General features: G+C 43.5%; 1 protein-coding gene and 1 long non-coding RNA gene across 2 annotated transcripts in view; one reads left to right on the top strand and one right to left on the bottom strand.

The window, feature by feature from the left end:
* Positions 1 to 19,874, bottom strand: part of LOC135247634 (pro-neuregulin-3, membrane-bound isoform-like) — a 292,814-nt gene that overhangs the window by 226,562 nt on the left and 46,378 nt on the right. The window lies entirely within an intron of this gene.
* LOC135247639 (uncharacterized) lies at positions 30 to 5,662 on the top strand. The gene is made up of 3 exons (XR_010328258.1): positions 30 to 117; positions 207 to 275; positions 5,083 to 5,662. It is a non-coding gene; the product is annotated as an uncharacterized LOC135247639 (long non-coding RNA).

Raw genomic sequence — 19,874 nt, 5'->3', positions numbered from 1 at the left:
TGCCTGTAATGTAATGTAATGTAATATAAGCTACCAGAACAGGTATAGCGAGGGACAACTATTGCCCGGGTCCTTCCGCTATTACTTCTTGTTTGTTGCCTCTGCTCGTAGTTTAAGGTAAGCCTATGTTTGTTTTAACAATGGTTACTTGTTTTTAAGCTTAAATGACTTACGACAATGTTGCGTGTTTGCCGTGTCTTCTATAGGACTGTGATACGGAATATCTGGTGTAATTCCTGGCCTTTCCAGTTTATGTGGGTACTTGATAAACGAAGGTAGGTTACGCTACTATGCTATGGCTCACACTATGAATGGACTAGTATACGGACACTGTCATGATTATTTTCTAATCTAAATAGTAACGTAACTGCTCATGTGTTAACTGTTTAAGGCTGCTTCATACCTTCCGCGTTCCACGTCCGCGGACAGCTGCGGACTTGTACCGGACGCGCGTACGGTTCCATTCATACTACAATTGAGGGTCCGCGTCGGTCTGGCGTTCCATGCAAGCGTATTTCCCGATCTACACTCCATTCCAGTTCCATTACCTCAGAGTGAATGCGTAAGTGAATGCGGTGATAAGAAAATTTTCAGTTACGCTGACCTATAAAACGCTATTCCAAAAGCAAAATTAGACATGCTGTACATCGTTAGAAAGCTTTTACTCTCACCTAGTGAATAAATGAATTGTCAATCAAGACAGACTGTACTAAAAAGGGTGACAACACTGTACACAACACGTTGGTATTATGCACAGCTATTTTGGAAGGTACCCAGGCATCAGAAATGTGCATGTATTTCACAAACGGATTGTCCAAGACACTTTGGAGAGAAGACTGGGTACAGTAACACCCTTGAAAGCTAAAGATGGCGCCGCGGATGGCTGCCTCGGTGTGTTGGTGCGCATTGTTTTGCCTTGTTTTGTTTGTAAATTCAGTGTTTTGCGATAGCATCCGGAACTCTTTCACCAGAGAAGAGCTCATGAATATCAGGGAAACAACTCCTGTGGATTTATTTCCCAACTTTCTCATCCCATCTGCGGAATTACTGGTCATTTTGGTCAAAGGTACGCTCACCCTTGTTCACGCAGTGAAACGCCGGAGGAGAGGGAAACCGCTCGTGCGTCTCCGCAGACGCGGTCTACGCACTCCGTTACCGGGAATATTTCTCTCTAACGTGCGATCACTGTGCAATAAACTGGACGAACTTCAGCTACTGGTGGAGAAAAACAGAGACTTTTCTTTATCTTCCGTTTTGTGCTTCACGGAAACTTGGCTGTGTGGATTGATACCGGACTCTGCTACAGCTGGCAGGCTTTCAGCTATTCAGAGCGGATCGCGACACAGAGAGCTCCAGCAAAATGAAAGGTGGAGGTATTTGTTTTTATAACAGTGGCTGGTGTAAAGATGTTACAGTGATTATGCAGCACTGTTCTGCTGTTCTGGAAACTTTTTTCATTAACTGTAAACCCTTCTACTCCCCCCCGCGTGTTCGCTTCATTCATTCTGGTCGGTGTTTACATTCCACCACAAGCCCTTGTGCAGAAGGCACAGCGTATGCTCGCCGACCAGATACTGTGTGTGGAGCGGACAAACCCGGACTATTTTGTTATTGTCCTCGGCGACTTTAACAAAGGGAATCTCAGCCACGAATTGCCTAAATACCGCCAGCTGATTAAATGCCCGACCAGAGAGGAGAACACTTTAGATCACTGTTACACTACAATCAACCGTGCCTATCACGCCGTCCCCCGTGCTGCACTGGGACACTCTGACCACGTCATAGTCCACCTGATTCCTGCATACAGGCAGAAATTAAAACTCTGCAAACCTGTTGTGAGGACATCTAAGAAGTGGACCAGTGAAGCTATGGAGGATCTTCGCGCGTGCTTGGACTGTACTGACTGGGATGTTTTCAGGACTGCTACCAGCAGTCTGGATGAGTACACAGAGGCTGTGACATCATACATCAGCTTCTGTGAGGACAGCTGTGTACCATCACGCACCAGGGTTAGTTACAACAACGACAAACCCTGGTTTACAGCTAAACTCAGACAGCTAAGGCTGGCAAAGGAGGAAGCATTTAGGAGTGGGGACAACAACCTGAACGAGTTCTACTGTCGATTTGAAAGACAATGGGACAGTCCTGACACCATCCCCCGTGACCCCATTCACCAGCTCCAGACCACCAGCTCCCCCATCTCAGCAGGGGCCCGGGCCTCTCCACAATCACCCACCTCAGAGGCCCCCTCCCCCTCCCCTATCACAATGATGACTCTCTCCCTCCTGGAGAGGAACGTTAATAGACTATTCAAGAGACAGAACCCCCGCAAAGCAGCTGGACCAGACTCTGTCTCTCCCTCCACCCTGAAGCACTGTGCCGATCAGCTGTCTCCGATGTTCACAGACATTTTTAACACCTCACTGGAGACTCGTGCAGTTCGCATACAGAGCCAACAGGTCTGTGGACGATGCTGTAAACATGGCCCTCCACTTCATCCTCCAGCACCTGGACACTGCAGGAACCTACGCCAGGATCCTGTTTGTGGACTTCAGCTCCGCCTTCAATACCATCATCCCGGCTCTACTACAGGACAAGCTCTCACAGCTGCACGTGCCTGACTGCACCTGCAGGTGGATCACCGACTTCCTGTCTGACAGGAAGCAGCACGTGAAGCTGGGGAAACACGTCTTCGACTCCCGGAACATCAGCACCGGCTCCCCTCAAGGCTGCGTCCTTTCCCCTCTACTCTTCTCCCTGTATACAAACAGCTGCACCTCCAGTCATCAGTCAGTCAAGCTCCTGAAGTTTGCAGACGACACCACTCTCATTGGCCTCATCTCTGGTGGGGATGAGTCCGCCTACAGGAGAGAGATTGAACATCTGGTGTCCTGGTGCAGCCAAAACAACCTGGAGCTCAATGCCCTAAAGACAGTGGAGATTGTTGTGGACTTCAGAAGGAACTCAGCCCCACCCGCCCCCATCACCCTGTGTGACTCCCCAGTCGACACTGTGGAGTCCTTCCGATTGCTGGGCACCATCATCACCCAGGACCTCAAGTGGGAGCTGAACATCAGCTCCCTCACCAAGAAGGCATCAGAGGATGTACTTCCTGCGGCAGCTGAAGAAGTTCAACCTGCCAATGACAATGATGGTGCACTTCTACACTGCCATCATTGAGTCCATCCTCACCTCCTCCATCACCATCTGGTACGCTGCTGCCACCACCAAGGACAAGGGCAGACTGCAGCGTATCATTCGCGCTGCTGAGAGGGTGATTGGCTGCAACCTGCCATCCCTCCAGGACCTGCACACCTCCAGGGCCCTGAGGCGGGCAGAAAAGATTGTGGCCGACCCCTCCCACCCTGGACACAAACTCTTTCAAACACTCCCCTCCGGCAGGAGGCTGCGGTCCATCAGGACCAAAACCTCACGACACAAGAACAGTTTTTTCCCGACTGCAGCTGGCCTCATAAACAAGGCCCGGGACCCCCATTGACACTGTCTGTTATCCTGACCCCCACGGACACCAAACAGACAGCACCTGTACTTATAACTCTTTATCCCCTTGCACTATTGTTTATTGTTTACTGTTTACCGTTTGCACTATGTTTATGTTATGTTTTTATTGCACTATGTTTATTTTATTTTATTTTATTTCATTTTATTTATCTTATTTTATGTTCACTGTTATGCACCACCTGACCAAAACAAATTCCTCGTATGTGTAAACCTACTTGGCAATAAAACCTGATTCTGATTCTGATTCTGATATATGACCACTCAGTCTCAAAAGGGACATCTCTACACGTAAAACCAATGGGAAGGTTGTATATTTATTCAATATTTAGTCCCAGATATTATATAATGTAAGACTGTATATAATGAAATGGTATCATTTTTTAAAACCTTGTCTCGTTTATTTCGTTATTCAGTGAGCAGCGTTTTCACTGCAGTATTGGCATATCTTAGGGTTATTGTCGGGTTTATCTTGTTGCTATGACGGAATACGATTTTTGAGTGGTGTAAGATTATTTTTATGAATTCCCATATAGACAATATAAATGTGGGTAACGGCGGATCTCCTTGCACAACTCTCTTCAAAACAAGCATCCATTAAATTTTGTTATCGGGAGTATGCGCGCTTGCTATGGGTACAGTCCACGCGGTCACAAATTTTGGGCTGCGCGCGGATGTCCGCATAGGGGTCCCTCCGGACTGCGCGCGGACCCTCCGGACATGGGCGGATGACGACATTTACGTCACGCGAACACACGGATGCAGAAAGTATGAAGCAGCCTTTAAGCAAAGCACGACAAACTTTGCCACCACGACCCAGGTAACCGTTGATCTCCTGTTAAAAGGGTATGTGCCATTTTGTGTTTTACATTTAGAATGTCGTATGAGGTTTAAGCAATCAGCACATTGCATTTTGTTTTTGCGAGAGCCTTTTACATAGTTTGTTTTAGTTTTACTATACAGTACAGTTATTCTCAGCAATGCTTTTAATTATGAGAAGGCTAATTGTGTCAGGGTGGGTGCGGGGATGGACCCAAACGCAGAGTGAAAAACCAAAAAGTCCAAAATGGGGAAAACAAGACTTTAATAAACTAACAGGGAACAAAAAGCCTCGCAGGGCGAAATTCACAAACAAAAATTCTCAAAAAATTCACAAGAAAACAAAAATACAAAAATACAAAAACGAGGGAAAACAGGGCAGGTAGGGCACAGGCAGGCAAACAACAGGTAAACCGGAAACAAGCAGGAACAGGAACAAACAGGCAGGTAGCAAACCGAACAAACCAAACCAAAGCAAAAGATTCCAGCGCCTGAGTCGGGGAGAGGGAGACTTAAATAGAAAGACGGAGACGAGACACAGGAGGGCACGATGAACAATCAAGCCACAGAGAGGGAGGGGAACACGAGACAAAACGCAACTAATAATTAGATAACGAGAAACAATAAAACAATCAACTGAACACAAAACAGAGGTACCGCCATCTGGCGGGCCAACAGAGAACAACAAGGGGGAAGACAACAGAAGACAACAGAACCCTGACAAATTGTATGTTTTTTTAACAGATATTTGCATCTTTGCACATTGCTGTTCAGCCGCTGTTCTTTGTAGTTTTAATTTCTATGCTGCTATTTTGTTTTTAGATATATTGTGATACTGACATATTTTGCTAATCAGTTGTGTGTTTTTAACAGAACCCTTTCCCTGTGTCTACCAAGGTTTCTATTGAGCTGGTTAGCTAAGTCTTTTTTTCTTTCTTGTTTTTACTGTGTATTTGCCCTTTTTCTACAGATGTCCAAATACTCTGCACCAACCTATACCTTTGAGGACTGGGGTAATAGTACATTGGAGCTTTAGACTAAGATTTCATATATTTGCTGTGTTTCCACTACTTGTGTGTGTATATGGCTTGGATCTGCAGTGATCTTTAATATTTGGTGTGTAAGGCTTTCACCCTTGTTTACCCATTCACAGTGATCTTATTCCCTTTCGGGCAGGCTCCATGTGTATTTCCCCTAGTGGCCTGTCACGGTTACAGTTATGCATGAGGATTGGGATAGCCAGTAGGAGGTTGTTGTTTTTTGCTTTTTTTTTTTTTTTTTACAAATAAATGCTATGTATTGTTCTCCACTGATTGTACTAAAATACCCTTTAGTTTGAAACCTCTGCTTGTTCATTCAACTGAACACTTACCCTTGGGGATGTTATTTAAAGAACTCTTTCGAGGGTCTCCCACCCTATACTTGGGAGTATATATCACATACAGAACAGACGGACAACTTCTTAATATCAACAGATTCAGGGCAAAAAGCAAAACCACCACCACATCCATCATAAGCTGCAGTATGCCGATGACAATGCCCTCGTGGCCCTTTCAGAGGAGGACCTACAGTGCATTCTGGATGCTTTCGCCAAGGCATACAAGCAACTTGGTCTGGACCTTAACATAAAAAAGACTCAGATCCTCTACCAGCCACCACCCAGGAGAAATACTTCTGCTCTACCCCCAACCATATCCGTTGACAACACCAGACTTGAAAATGTGGATCACTTTCTTTACCTCGGCAGCCTTCCATCCTCCAAAGCTGATATTGACAAAGTAATCCACCACCGCCTCAGCTGTGCCAGTGGAGCCTTCTCAAGATTGAGAAAAAGGGTCTTTGAAAAATGCGACCTCCAGACCAGGACTAAAATCCTGGTCTACATGGCGGTAGTGCTGCCCACCCTAATGTATGGGTCAGAAACTTGGACCACATACAGCAGGCACCTGAAGGCACTAGAGGCACATCAGCAGAGGTGCCTCAGAAAAATCCTTAAGATCAGCTGGGAGGACAGACGCACCAACAACAGCGTCCTGGAGGAGGCTAATATCCCCACCATCACTGCCACCATTGCCCAACACCAGTTCAGATGGACTGGCCATGTTATCCGTATGCCTGACTTGCGCCTGCCGAAACAAGTCCTATACTCCCAGCTCCTTGTAGGACGATGTGCCTCAGGAGGTCAGAAGAAAAGGTACAAGGATAACATCAAAGCAAACATCAAAAAGTGCCACATAGACCTTAACACCTGGGAGGACACAGCAACCAACAGGGAGACCTAGAGAAATATAGTCTGTAAAGGAGCTGCACTCTATGACAACGACCTCCGCTGTGCTGCACAAGACAAGCGAAGACTCAGAAAGGAGAATGCTTCCACCAAAAAGGCCCCAACTACGCGCACAACTACTACCACTCACCCCTGCCCACACTGCACCAAAATATGTGGTTCCAGGATCGGCCTCTTCGCCCACCTGAAGACCCACAAGGACCCTGAAGGAGGACAGTCATACTCAACCCTGAGTGATTGCCGATGATGATGATAATGATGATGATGATGATGACTTGGGAGTGGTGTAGTCACACTATCAGGAGCCCTAGCGCCTTCCGGTGGTCACACTTGGTTTCATCAGACCAGAGAATCTTGTTTCTCATGGTCTGAGAGTCCTTTAGGTGCCTTTTGACAAACTCCAAGCGGGCTGTCATGTGTCTTTTACTGAGGAGTGGCTTCTGTCTGGCCACTCTACCATAAAGGCCTGATTGGTGGAGTGCTGCAGAGATGGTTGTCCTCTGGAAGGTTCTGTCATCTTCACAGAAGAACTCTGGAGCTCTGTCAGAGTGGCCATCGGGTTCTCACCTCCCTGACCAAGGCCCTTTTCCCCCAATTGCTTAGTTTAGCCAGACAGCCAGCTCTAGGAGGAGTCCAAGTGGTTCCAAACTTCTTCCTTTTAAGAATGATGGAGGCCACTGTGTTCTTCGGGATCTTCAATGCTGCAGAAAGTTTTTTGTACCCTTCCCCGGATCTGTACCTGTCTTGGAGGTCTACGGACAATTCCTTCGACTTAATGGCTTGGTTTTTGCTCTGAAATGCACTGTCAACTGTGGGACCTCATATTGACAGGTGTGTGCCTTTCCAAATTGTGTCCAATAAATTGAATTTACCACAGGTGCACTCCAATCAAGTTGTAGAAAAGTATGATCAATGCTAACAGAATGCACCTGAGTTCAGTTTTGAGTATCATAGCAAAGGGTCTGAATACTTATGTAAATGTGATATTTTAGTTTTTTATTTTTAATAAATTAGCAAAAATTTCTAAAAACCTGTGTTCATTATGGGGTGTTGTGTGTAGATTGATGGGAATAAAAATGAATTTAATCAATTTTAGAATAAGGCTGTAACGTAACAAAATGTAGAAAAAGTGAAGGGGTCTGAATACTTTTCGAAGGCACTGTACATGAATGGCGCACTGGAGATTGTGTTGACAAGTCTCCTTGAACCATTCCACTTTTCCCCTCATATACCCAAAGATCAAAGAAAAACCACAAATCATGAAAGAAATCATCGAATCATGCATTATCTCTGTAAGCCTATCAAACCATGTTAACCGTTGTAGCACAGCTAGCTTCTGACTCATAAGTAACTAGCATTACCTACGGGTCACTTTTGAATGGCGTTCCATGATCTATAATCAGCACCCGCTGTACTACACCATCAATGGCACCAACTTGTTGCCCATAACATCAGCTTTCCAACAACACCAAACACAATTACACAGCATATGGAAAACCTAAGGTTTACATGCTACAATGCTATTTCAAATCAGTAGTTCTGTTTGCAATTCACAGAACCAGCAAAATGGTTGCAACTGTGCAGTATTGTGGCAATAGCATTGTCTCTTTATCAAACCTTGCTGACTCCCTGTCAGCCCTGAAAACACAGTCTGTTTTCCATTAGGGGTCTGATAAGGGTATACTTCTGTAAACCACTCTACGGTGGTTCACCACCATAAAAATATTTCTATCATCAAATAACTTTTATCTTTCCCTTGTTTTTAAGACAGCCATGTCTCTTTCAGCAGAATGCTACCCACAGCATCATTACATTGCACCCAAATGTCACCATGACATTACATTGCAGTCAATCCCTTATTGTAGTAGAGCGACTCACAAAAGTGGAGAAATCAGGCAAGGCACTAGGAGGAGGAAGTTGAACTTTCAACCTCCTCTCCACCAAAGTCAAGCTATTCAGCTAGAGGAGGAGGCTGTCAACCTATTCCAGATTCCAATTTGTGTGCTTCAAAGACCTGTGGTTTAAATTTTACCTCTGAGTGTGGTTGACTCTACAGGCTGTCCTGTGTGAAATGCATGTTTTTCTTCCTTTCTTTAAATGCACACAGTTCTTTGTGAGTTATCTCAAAGTGAGGTCATATGACCACCCCCCACAGTGAAGCAGTGATTGAAGAGTGTGAGAGTGTAACGAGGCACACAGCAGTCTGCCTGGAACAGAGAGGTGGGGCTGCCACGCCCAGCTCCTCCTGGCTTACTGCATTGAGGGGGGTTATTAAAGGAGAAGCAGTGGGTTTGATCAGAGCTCAGTGGGGTGTCTGCATTGGGCGAGGGAGGGGGTTTTGCCTCAAACACAATCCATGATATTGTAGTGCACAAGATGAAGGTCTTTATCAAGGACTCTGGTAGACCTGTGTGGAGGATCACTCCTCATTCTAAGTACAGCTGAGAGCTGTTCTCAGTCAGCAGAGGGCACTGTACTATAGACCACAACACCATACTGCACACACTGCACTGTTCTACAGATGACAGTACCATATAGCACTGTATTATAGACCACAGCACCATATAGCACTGTACCACAGACCCCACCATACAACACTGTACTACAGACCACAGCATCATGATGCACTGAACTACAGACTACACCATACTATAGGCCATAGCACCATACTGCACTGTACTGCAGACTCCAGTACACTGAAGTACAGACGCCAACACCACACTGCAGTGTACATAACCATCTCATAAAAAACACGTTTTCAACGTACAAAAATGCCAAGTTACTCAAAAGTATTGATATCAAAATGACGCCAAGTTACGGTACTACAAACAATATAGGCTATCTTGCCTCACCGAAATTACATAAGATGTATTTCAAAGCAATGCTACCCAATATTTCCTCAATTTCTTTTTAAGTCACTTGGTATGGGTATGGGTATTTTGCTTGTGTATGCGCGTTTTTGATTGAGTCGTGTAGGTGAAGATTTGGCTGCTGTCGGTGAAATGTCCAATGGGGAGACATGTTGTTAGTGGGATAGGCAGCAGGAAAAATAAGAATGAGAAGAAGAAGAAGAAGAAGAAGAAGAAAGAGAAGAAGAAGAAGAAGAAGAAGAAGAAGAAGAAGGAGAAAACGCAAAATCCCCTTAGTTTGGGGCTTTATTGTGTGGACATGTGAAGTTGTTTATGAATTCTGTCTGTTTAAATGGGGTCAGAATGTACAGAATTTAATGTTTTTAAGGGCTGAGTGTCTGTGGCTGTTGTGGTTATTTCTGTGGGGAACCCTGAAAAGTGCCAAACTCTCGGTGCTGTATAGGTATGGGGCATGCCCCCGCCAAGGCGTAACTTGGCGGGATGGCATACCTGCCATCCCAATACTGCCAGCACCAACATCACAATGCAGTTCTATGGATCTCTGGCCTACATTAGGCTTTAAGCAGCAACATGTTCAGGGGGTCAGCTGTAGCTATATAAGCTTAATTTACAATCCAGTAATCAAGCCAGCAGTAATTGGACTCATTAGGACAATATTTTATTTGCATTTTTTGAACAATTTTTCTTGTTTCAATGACCAGCAACATTTGATTTTCTTACAGCCCTTATTTATTTGAATAAAACACTGTTGACTTCACATTGTCCTCTTCAGCAATTCTATTATTCAGAAATAATGTTACAGGCCTCTTATTTAAATTTGATAGTACTTTTAAGTTTTTCATCAGAGGAAAATATGGCTTGTCTGTTTAATTGTTGTCTTCCTGCATCAGTGAGAGAATGCTAATAACGTATAATAGGATATGGCGCTTCCATTTTTCTAACCGTTCAGCTGACTGATAACTCAGAGGTTCTACTGCAGTGTGTAACTCTGGGAACAATTATCATTATGTGCAGTGTTAAAAGGAAATACATATCCATTGACTGACTTACCTGTAGAGAGAGGAGATCCATGACCAGACAGCAAGGGCAAAAGAGGAAGAGAAATGAGGAAAGATGAGAGAGCAGACAAGCTGGAATGGTGGAATGGTGGTAGTTCCTGGCATAAGAACAGAGACATTTTGGATAAAGGCAGAGAAGTAAAATAAAGCAGCCAATGTACCATGAGAGAGAGAGTAGGGCAGGTGATGTTCTGAGCTGATGAGAGTAGCTGTGCTGTCAGTGTGTATTTCTGTCAGTCAAATGTGAAGACTATACCACACACGAACGCACACACACACACATGCATGCACGAATGCATGCACACATGCAGGCAAACATGCACACAAGCATATACACAAACAAACAAGTGCACCAACAGTATGTACATATCTGTGCAATCTCACGTACACAGATTCAGAAATGAGCACACATCATCAGACATAAAATTCCACACTGAATTGAATGAATCTGACAAAAAATCACTATTTAAACCATGTCAGCAGATACAGCAGAGTTAATGTGGCTATAGATGGCTTCTGTGATTTTTCCCTATTGTGCTAAAAATACAATGCCCTCATTCTGATTCCTCTGATCTGCCTGCCCCCAGTATATTCCCAAGAGATTCAGCCCCATCATTATCTCTCTGGTACAGCCACCTCCCACTGCGATATCAGCACAGCATCTTTCTCCTTCAGATTTCAGGAAAAGAGCCTTAAATCTGACACGTTCATCCCATGGATAACATGTTTTTGCAAATATTCCCATTGTTATAACAGGAAGCTCTGGCAACACAGTATTTATTACAATAATATTTACAGTTTGATGCACAGGGCACAAGAAATGTGGGAACTCAGCATTTGGACAAATGCCCCAATAACAATATCAGAAAGTGGACACATTTTGTTCTACTGTCAAAATTATTAGATACCACTTTATGTGTGAGATCAGTGGGAGAAGAGATTGTGCCTTCTCAGACATAAAACGGTATCTAATAATTTTAGTAATCTCATCTGTGAGATCTGTACATGCTGTCCTTATACTCATTTGTGATATCTGTACATGCTGTCTTTATGCTCATCTGATCAAGATGGCGCCGCGGATGGCTGCCTCGGTGTGTTGGTGCGCATTGTTTTGCCTTGTTTTGTTTGTAAATTCAGTGTTTTGCGATAGCATCCGGAACTCTTTCACCAGGGAAGAGCTCATGAATATCAGGGTAACAACTCCTGTGGATTTATTTCCGAACATTCTCATCACATCTGCGGAATTACTGGTCACTTTTGTCAAAGGTACGCTCACCCTTGTTCACGCAGTGAAACGCCGGAGGAGAGGGAAACGTGCCGGTGCGCTCGTGCGTCTCCGCAGACGCGGTCTACGCACTCCGTTACCGGGAATATTTCTATCTAACGTGCGATCGCTGTGCAATAAACTGGACGAACTCCAGCTACTGGTGGATAAAAACAGAGACTTTTCAACATCTTCCGTTTTGTGCTTCACGGAAACTTGGCTGTGTGGATCGATACCGGACTCTGCGCTGCAGCTGGCAGGCTTTCAGCTATTCAGAGCGGATCGCGACACAGAGCGCTCCGGCAAAATGAAAGGTGGAGGTATTTGTTTTTATACAAACAGGGCTGGTGTAAAGATGTTACAGTGATTATGCAGCACTGTTCTCCTGTTCTGGAAACTTTTTTCATCAACTGCAAACCCTTCTACTCCCCCCGCGAGTTCGCTTCATTCATTCTGGTCGGTGTTTACATTCCACCGCAAGCCCTCGTGCAGGAGGCACAGCGTACGCTCGCCGACCAGATACTGTGTGTGGAGCGGACAAACCCGGACTCTTTCGTTATCGTCCTCGGCGACTTTAACAAAGGGAATCTCAGCCACGAACTGCCTAAATACCACCAGTTGATTAAATGCCCGACCAGAGAGGAGAACACTTTAGATCACTGCTACAGTACAATCAACCGTGCCTATCACGCCGTCCCCCGCGCTGCACTGGGACACTCTGACCATATCATAGTCCACCTGATTCCTGCATACAGGCAGAAATTAAAACTCTGCAAACCTGTTGTGAGGACATCTAAGAAGTGGACCAGTGAAGCTATGGAGGATCTTCGCACGTGCTTGGACTGCACTGACTGGGATGTTTTCAGGACTGCTACCATCAGTCTGGATGAGTACACAGAGGCTGTGACATCATACATCAGCTTCTGTGAGGACAGCTGTGTACCATCACGCACCAGGGTTATCTACAACAACGACAAACCCTGGTTTACAGCTAAACTCAGACAGCTAAGGCTGGCAAAGGAGGAAGCATTTAGGAGTGGGGACAAGGACCGGTTTAACCTCTTAAGGCACAAGCCAAATTTTGCCAATCCTTGCCCATTTAGGGGGTACCCTATTTAAAGCTTTATAACTCCAGACGTGAACACCACAGAGACTTGAAAAATGGCTTAAATGAAGCAAGACATTTGTACAATTTACAATACTAACACAGATTAGTTTATATTCATAATTTTGGAAGAAATAAAGTGCCACAAATGCAATTGTTTTGACAAAAAATCCAAAATAAATTTGCACTTTTTAAGTTCGCAATGAAATACTGCGAGATTGAATATATGCAGGAGGTTAAACTATACATGTGCTAGGTCAAAAACTTCTTGACCACAAGTTCATAAAATCTAAGGGTGGATATGTAGAACTACTATAGATGTATGAAGCAGAAACTAAGCAGTGTACCCAGCATCTCCAAATCTATCCAAAATGTCTAAATTATGCATTGCTGTAAATCATAACATATCCATGTATTTCACTACAAATCAACTGTTTTGACTCAAGAAAATCACTGTTGCATAATTTTCAAATGGGAATTACAAGCTTTCAGTCAGTACAGTGGTCTAAAATAGCTAGGTGTCCAGAAACATCTCTCCAAAATTGAATAAAATGTTTTTTGTCCATTATAAAGCATATAAATGAGCCCCTTATGAGGGTTTAAGATGAAACATTGCTATCAGATTAAAAATAATAATGCAAAAACATTGTCACACAATGCGGTACAGTACCTAAATGTGTAATAATTAACTCGTGTGTATTTCTATACTCTGTACTCTCGTATGTTTTCTTGTATGGGGATGAGACAACATGAAAACAATTTTCACCCGTCCACCACGTTTTGGCAATGTTCCAGCTCTGACGTCATCACTGTTGCGTGCTTCACAAAAACTATTACACTTCCGTCTAACGCTTACATTACAGTGTGAAATATTTACATTATATAACACCACTAACCTATTTAAAAATACTCAATTTCAAAAAGAACGTATATAACCGAAATATTTTGAACGATAATACTTACATAGCAATGGTGAAATCTCCTCTATGTTCAGTAGATAGAGACAGAGAGACAGTATCAATTATATTGTTCTATTCGCTTCTGTTTTGCTCCAGAAAACGATGTCAGCTAGGTCTATCAGCAAACATATGGCTTAGCTATGTTCAGAAGTCCTCAATAATAATAGTATTTTCCAAGAAATTACGAAATATCCTTGAACATGTTTCGTTAGGTGCATCGTATTTGTCTGCTAACAGAGTGTGATTGCGTAAGTGAATGCTATGCTAAGAATATTTTCTGTTACGCTGACCTATAAAACGCTATTCCGAAAGCAGAATTAGACATGTTATACATCGTTAGAAAGCTTATACTCTCGCCTACCGAGTAAATTAATTGTAAATCTAGTCAGACTGTACTAAAAAGGGCCGACCCGTAAACAACAGGTGTGGTGTTACGCACAGCTATTTTGGAAGATACCCAGGCGTCACAGATGCGCCTATATTTCCCAAACGGATTGTCCAAGACAATATATGACCACGCAGTCTCAAAAGGGACATCTCTACACGTAAAACCAACAGTAAGGTTTTATATTTATTCAATATTTAGTCCCAGATATTGACTGTAGAATGACATGGTATCATTTTTAAAAACTTTTTCTCGTTTATTTCGTTATTCAGTGAGCAGCGTTTTCACTGCTGTATAGGCATATCTTAGGGCTATTTTCGGGTTTATCTTGTTGCTATGACGGAATACGATTTTTTAGTGGTGAAAGAATATTTTTATGAATGCCAAGATAGACAATATTGTCCATTATGTCAAGGGTGGGGGGTGTTTTTTAGATGAGACTGCAGGGAGGGGGTGTGTGTTAAATGAACGACGGGAGCGACAATGGTGGGGCTGCGAAACTCCGTTTTCGGCATAGTTGTCATGTATCGTCTACTAATGAAACTGAAACAACGCGTTTCTGTTTTCATCTCACACTTTGGTTGCAGTAGCACCGAATGTTTGAGTTTAGTAATTTAGGCACGCGGGCGTGCCCACCACTAGGGGCTGTGCGCTAAGAGGTTAAAGAGTCTAAATACAGGTTTAGCAAGGCGGTGAGAGATGCTAAACGACTGTACTCTGAGAAACTCCAACAGCAGTTCTCAGAAAACAACTCGGCCTCTGTCTGGAAGGGCCTCAGACACATCACCAACTACAAACCGAAAGCCCCCCACTCCACTAATGACTTGCACCTGGCCAACGACCTGAATGAGTTTTACTGCCGATTTGAAAGACAATGGGACAGTCCTGACACCATCCCCCGTGAACCCATTCACCAGCTCCAGACCACCAGCTCCTCCTCCCCCATCTCAGCAGGAGCCCGGGCCTCTCTACAATCACCCACCTCAGAGGCCCCCTCCCCTCCCTATCACAATGACGACTCTCTCCCTCCTGGAGAGGGACGTTAACAGACTATTCAAGAGACAGAACCCCCGCAAAGCAGCTGGACCAGACTCTGTCTCTCCCTCCACCCTGAAGCACTGTGCCGATCAGCTGTCTCCGGTGTTCACAGACATTTTTAACACCTCACTGGAGACATGGCACGTACCAGCCTGCTTCAAGACCTCTACCATTATCCCCGTCCCCAAAAAAACAAGGACCGCAGGACTCAATGACTACAGACCCGTCGCCCTGACCTCTGTGGTAATGAAGTCTTTTGAGCGCCTTGTACTGTCCCACCTCAAAACCATCACGGACCCACTCCTGGACCCCCTGCAGTTCGCATACAGAGCCAACAGGTCTGTGGACGATGCTGTAAACATGGCCCTCCACTTCATCCTCCAGCACCTGGACACTGCAGGAACCTATGTCAGGATCCTGTTTGTGGACTTCAGCTCCGCCTTCAATACCATCATCCCGGCTCTACTACAGGACAAGCTCTCCCAGCTGCACGTGCCTGACTGCACCTGCAGGTGGATCACCGACTTCCTGTCTGACAGGAAGCAGCACGTGAAGCTGGGGAAACACGTCTCCGACTCCCGGACCATCAGCACCGGCTCCCCTCAAGGCTGCGTCCTTTCTCCTCTACTCTTCTCCCTGTATACCAATAGCTGCACCTCCAGTCATCAGTCAGTCAAGCTCCTGAAGTTTGCAGACGACACCACTCTCATTGGACTCATCTCTGGTGGGGATGAGTCTGCCTACAGGAGAGAGATTGAACATCTGGTGTCCTGGTGCAGCCATAACAACCTGGAGCTCAACGCCCTAAAGACAGTAGAGATGGTAGTGGACTTCAGAAGGAACGCAGCCCCACCCGCCCCCATCACCCTGCATGACTCCCCAGTCGACACTGTGGAGTCCTTCTGCTTCCTGGGCACCATCATCACCCAGGACCTCAAGTGGGAGCTGAACATCACCTCCCTCACCAAGAAGGCTCAGCAGAGGATGTACTTCCTGCGGCAGCTGAAGAAGTTCAACCTGCCAATGACAATGATGGTGCACTTCTACACTGCCATCATTGAGTCCATCCTCACCTCCTCCATCACCATCTGGTACGCTGCTGCCACTGCCAAGGACAAGGGCAGACTGCAGCGTATCATTCGCGCCGCTGAGAGGGTGATTGGCTGCAATCTGCCATCCCTCCAGGACCTGCACACCTCCAGGGCCCTGAGGCGGGCAGGAAAGATTGTGGCCGACCCCTCCCACCCTGGACACAAACTCTTGCAAACACTCCCTCCGGCAGGAGGCTGCGGTCCATCAGGACCAAAACCTCACGTCATAAGAACAGTTTTTTCCCGACTGCAGCTGGCCTTATCAACAAGGCCCGGGACCCCACTGATGCCACTGTCACTGTACTGTTATCCTGACCCCCACGGACACCAACAGACAGCACCTGTACTTAAAACCACTTTATCCCCTTGCACTATTGTTATTGTTTTGCACTATGTTTATGTTATGTTATGTTATGTTATGTCTGTTATGTTTTTTACTGCACTATTGTTCATCTTACTCTATTTATCTTATTTTATGTTCAATGTTACGCACCACCTGACCAAAACAAATTCCTTGTATGTGTAAACCTACTTGGCAATAAACCCGATTCTGATTCTGATTCTGATTCTGATCTGTGAGATCTCTACATGCAGTCCTTATACTCATCTGTGAGTAACCTGTTAGGGTTTAGCCTTTGAATCTTGCATATCGAAAGCAGACCAGACCCTGTTACTCTTAAATATGGTATGTAATGTCATGTTCCAGGACCTTGGGCACCCAGAGCTAAATTGCTTTATCTTGTCTATCAAAAAAACTCTGAACATTTTTATATATGCAAATTTATGTATCTTAAAATGCTGTTCTTCTTTAAAAATGTGTGTACCAGGCTACTTTCCAGAAGTTTGAAGTGCCTCGAACATGGAATTTTCCTTCTTCCTGTCTTCCTCTATTATTGCATATTTCTTGCACTGAATGGTTTCAGATCTTTAGATAAAATGTAATATTAGACAAAGAGAAACTGAGTAAACAGACAACACATTTTAAAAATTATTATTGTATTTATTTCGTGAAAAAAGTTTTCAAACATTCATATCAGCCATGTGAAAAAGAAATTGCACCTTAGTTAGAAAGAAAGTTGTTGAAATATATCAGTCTGGAAAGGTTTGCAAAGCCATTTCTAAGGCTCTGGGTGAGTGACAGTATCTTCAGATGAAGAACACTTGTAACGGTGGTGCACCTTCCCAGGAATGGGAATGTCATAAAAGATCTCAGAAGAACATCCAAAGAACTGCAGGACTCTTTAGCCTCTACTATGGTCAGTGTTCATGACACCACAATAAGAAAGAGACTGGGCAAAAATGGGATTCATTGGATAGCAGCAAGGCGGGAACCACTGCTAACCGAGAGAAATATCAATGCTCATCTCACATTTGCAAAGGAACACCTTGATGATCCCCAAGGCTTTTGGAATAATATTCTATGAACAGAGGAGTCAAAAGTAGAACTTTTTGGATGACATGGGTCCCATTATGTCTGGCATAAACCAAATATAAGGTACTGTGCAAAAGTCTTAGGCACCCTAGATTTAAATTTAATATATAGTATATATTTGGTCTTAGATGTTTATTTTTTGTTTTCTGCATAAGTGTGTCAGTAGAAAAGAGCAAATCTGAGATTTCCAAACATGAATTTTCCAAAAAATGGAAGTTTTACAGATACATTTTTGTATTTTGTTAAATAAAGTAATATTTTAAGTAATAGACTACTTTTCAGATAAAAACTTGATCAAGGGTCTCTGGGATTACCTGGAGAGCCAGAAGCAAGCGAAAAAAGAAGAATTGTGGCAAGTTCTCCAAAATGCTTGGAACAACCAACCTACCGATTTTCTTATAAAACTGCCAGACAGTGTACCTAAGAGAATTGATGTAGTTTTAAAGGCGAAGGGTGGTCACACCAAACGTTGATTTTATTTTGTTTTTAACTATTTACTGCTCTTTATATTATTTTTTCGATATTTATAGCCTTTTATTTTATTATTTTTGAAAGCATCTTGGCTGTACAGCATTTGTTTTACAGGTGCCTAAGACTTTTGCACAGTACTGTAGCACATCATGCCAACAGTCAAACATGGTGGTGGTAGTGTGATGGTGAGGAAATACTTTGCTGCCTCGGGACCTAGATGAATTGTCATTATTGAAAGAATCATGAATTCTGCTCTGTACCAGAAAATTCTTAAGGAGACTATCTGGCCATCTGTCCATGAGCTAAAGCTGAAGCATAATTGGGTTATGCAGCAAGACAATGATCTAGAACACAAAATCAAATCAACATCTGAATGGCTGACAAGAAACAAAATTAATGTTTTGGAGTGGCCTAGTCAAGCCAAGTCCTGACTGGAATCCGATAGAGATGCTATGACAGGACTCTTAGCAGTTCGTGCTTGAAAATCTACCAATTTGTCTAAATTAAAGCTATTTTGTAAAGAACAGAGGCCTACAATTTCTCCACAGTGATGTGGAAGACTGATATCAAATCTACAGTATAGTATACAACCAGTCTTTAAGTTAAAGGGGACAGTTACTTTTTAACATGGGTGATATTGGTGTTTGATTATTTTTTAAATGAAATAAATGAACTAATAAAAATGTGTTTTGTGTTTACTCAGGTTCCCTTTGTCTAATATAACATTTTATCTAAAGATCAGAAACTATTCAGTGCGACAAATACGTGACAATAGAGGAAATCAGGAAGGGGGCAAATACCTTTTCATGGCACTGAATCTAAGGCCTAAGGCCTACCTGTTTTTGTCCTTAGTTTTTCATTTCGTCCAGAAAAAGCAAAGCATCATGTGACCACCTGCTTATAAATGGTACTATATCAGTACTTTTTATATTATGACAGACTCCTTGTTATTAAGAATAAAATGAAAAATGTAACTGTAAGCAACATTTCTGGGGCCCAAGCGGTCAGCAAAACATTCCACTGAAAATAAATCATGCCCATATAGGCCATGAGTTATCATTGCTGTAATGTCTGTTGAGGATATGGGCAATTTCAATACTGACAAAGCAAGATTTAGTGGCGGTATTTGTGTTACAGTATATTACCTGCAATGCTATGTTTGTTATCTGAACATGTTCAGACTTAATAAACTTCTATTATCTTCCAGTTCTTGGGAACACCAGATTACTACCTTATTTGCTTGGCTTTCCATTCAGCCAGTCTTTGGGCATGAACTATCATAGGTGTCGTGTCTCTTGATAATATATGAAATTTCATTCTGATCTGGGTGAACATATGATTGCTGTATTTTGTTTTCTAATTTCCAAGAACAGCAATAAGATTGCTTGTTTTTGTGCTATCGCTACTATTTATACTGTTTCTATTACATTAGATACATTTAGATACAGCACATTGGGTAAAGTTTTTTTTTTTTTTTAAAACCTGTACACAAAACAATATTTCTGCTGCATATATATGCCAGTTCTGTATACAACAGAAAAAACCATGTGAACATTTTTGTTGTGAAATCCGGTGA

Source organism: Anguilla rostrata, chromosome 2 (genome assembly GCF_018555375.3).
Source record: "Anguilla rostrata isolate EN2019 chromosome 2, ASM1855537v3, whole genome shotgun sequence".
Classification (NCBI taxonomy): domain Eukaryota; kingdom Metazoa; phylum Chordata; class Actinopteri; order Anguilliformes; family Anguillidae; genus Anguilla; species Anguilla rostrata.
The sequence above is the reverse complement of the archived record's forward strand: the minus strand, read 5'-3'. Positions and strand labels throughout refer to the sequence as shown.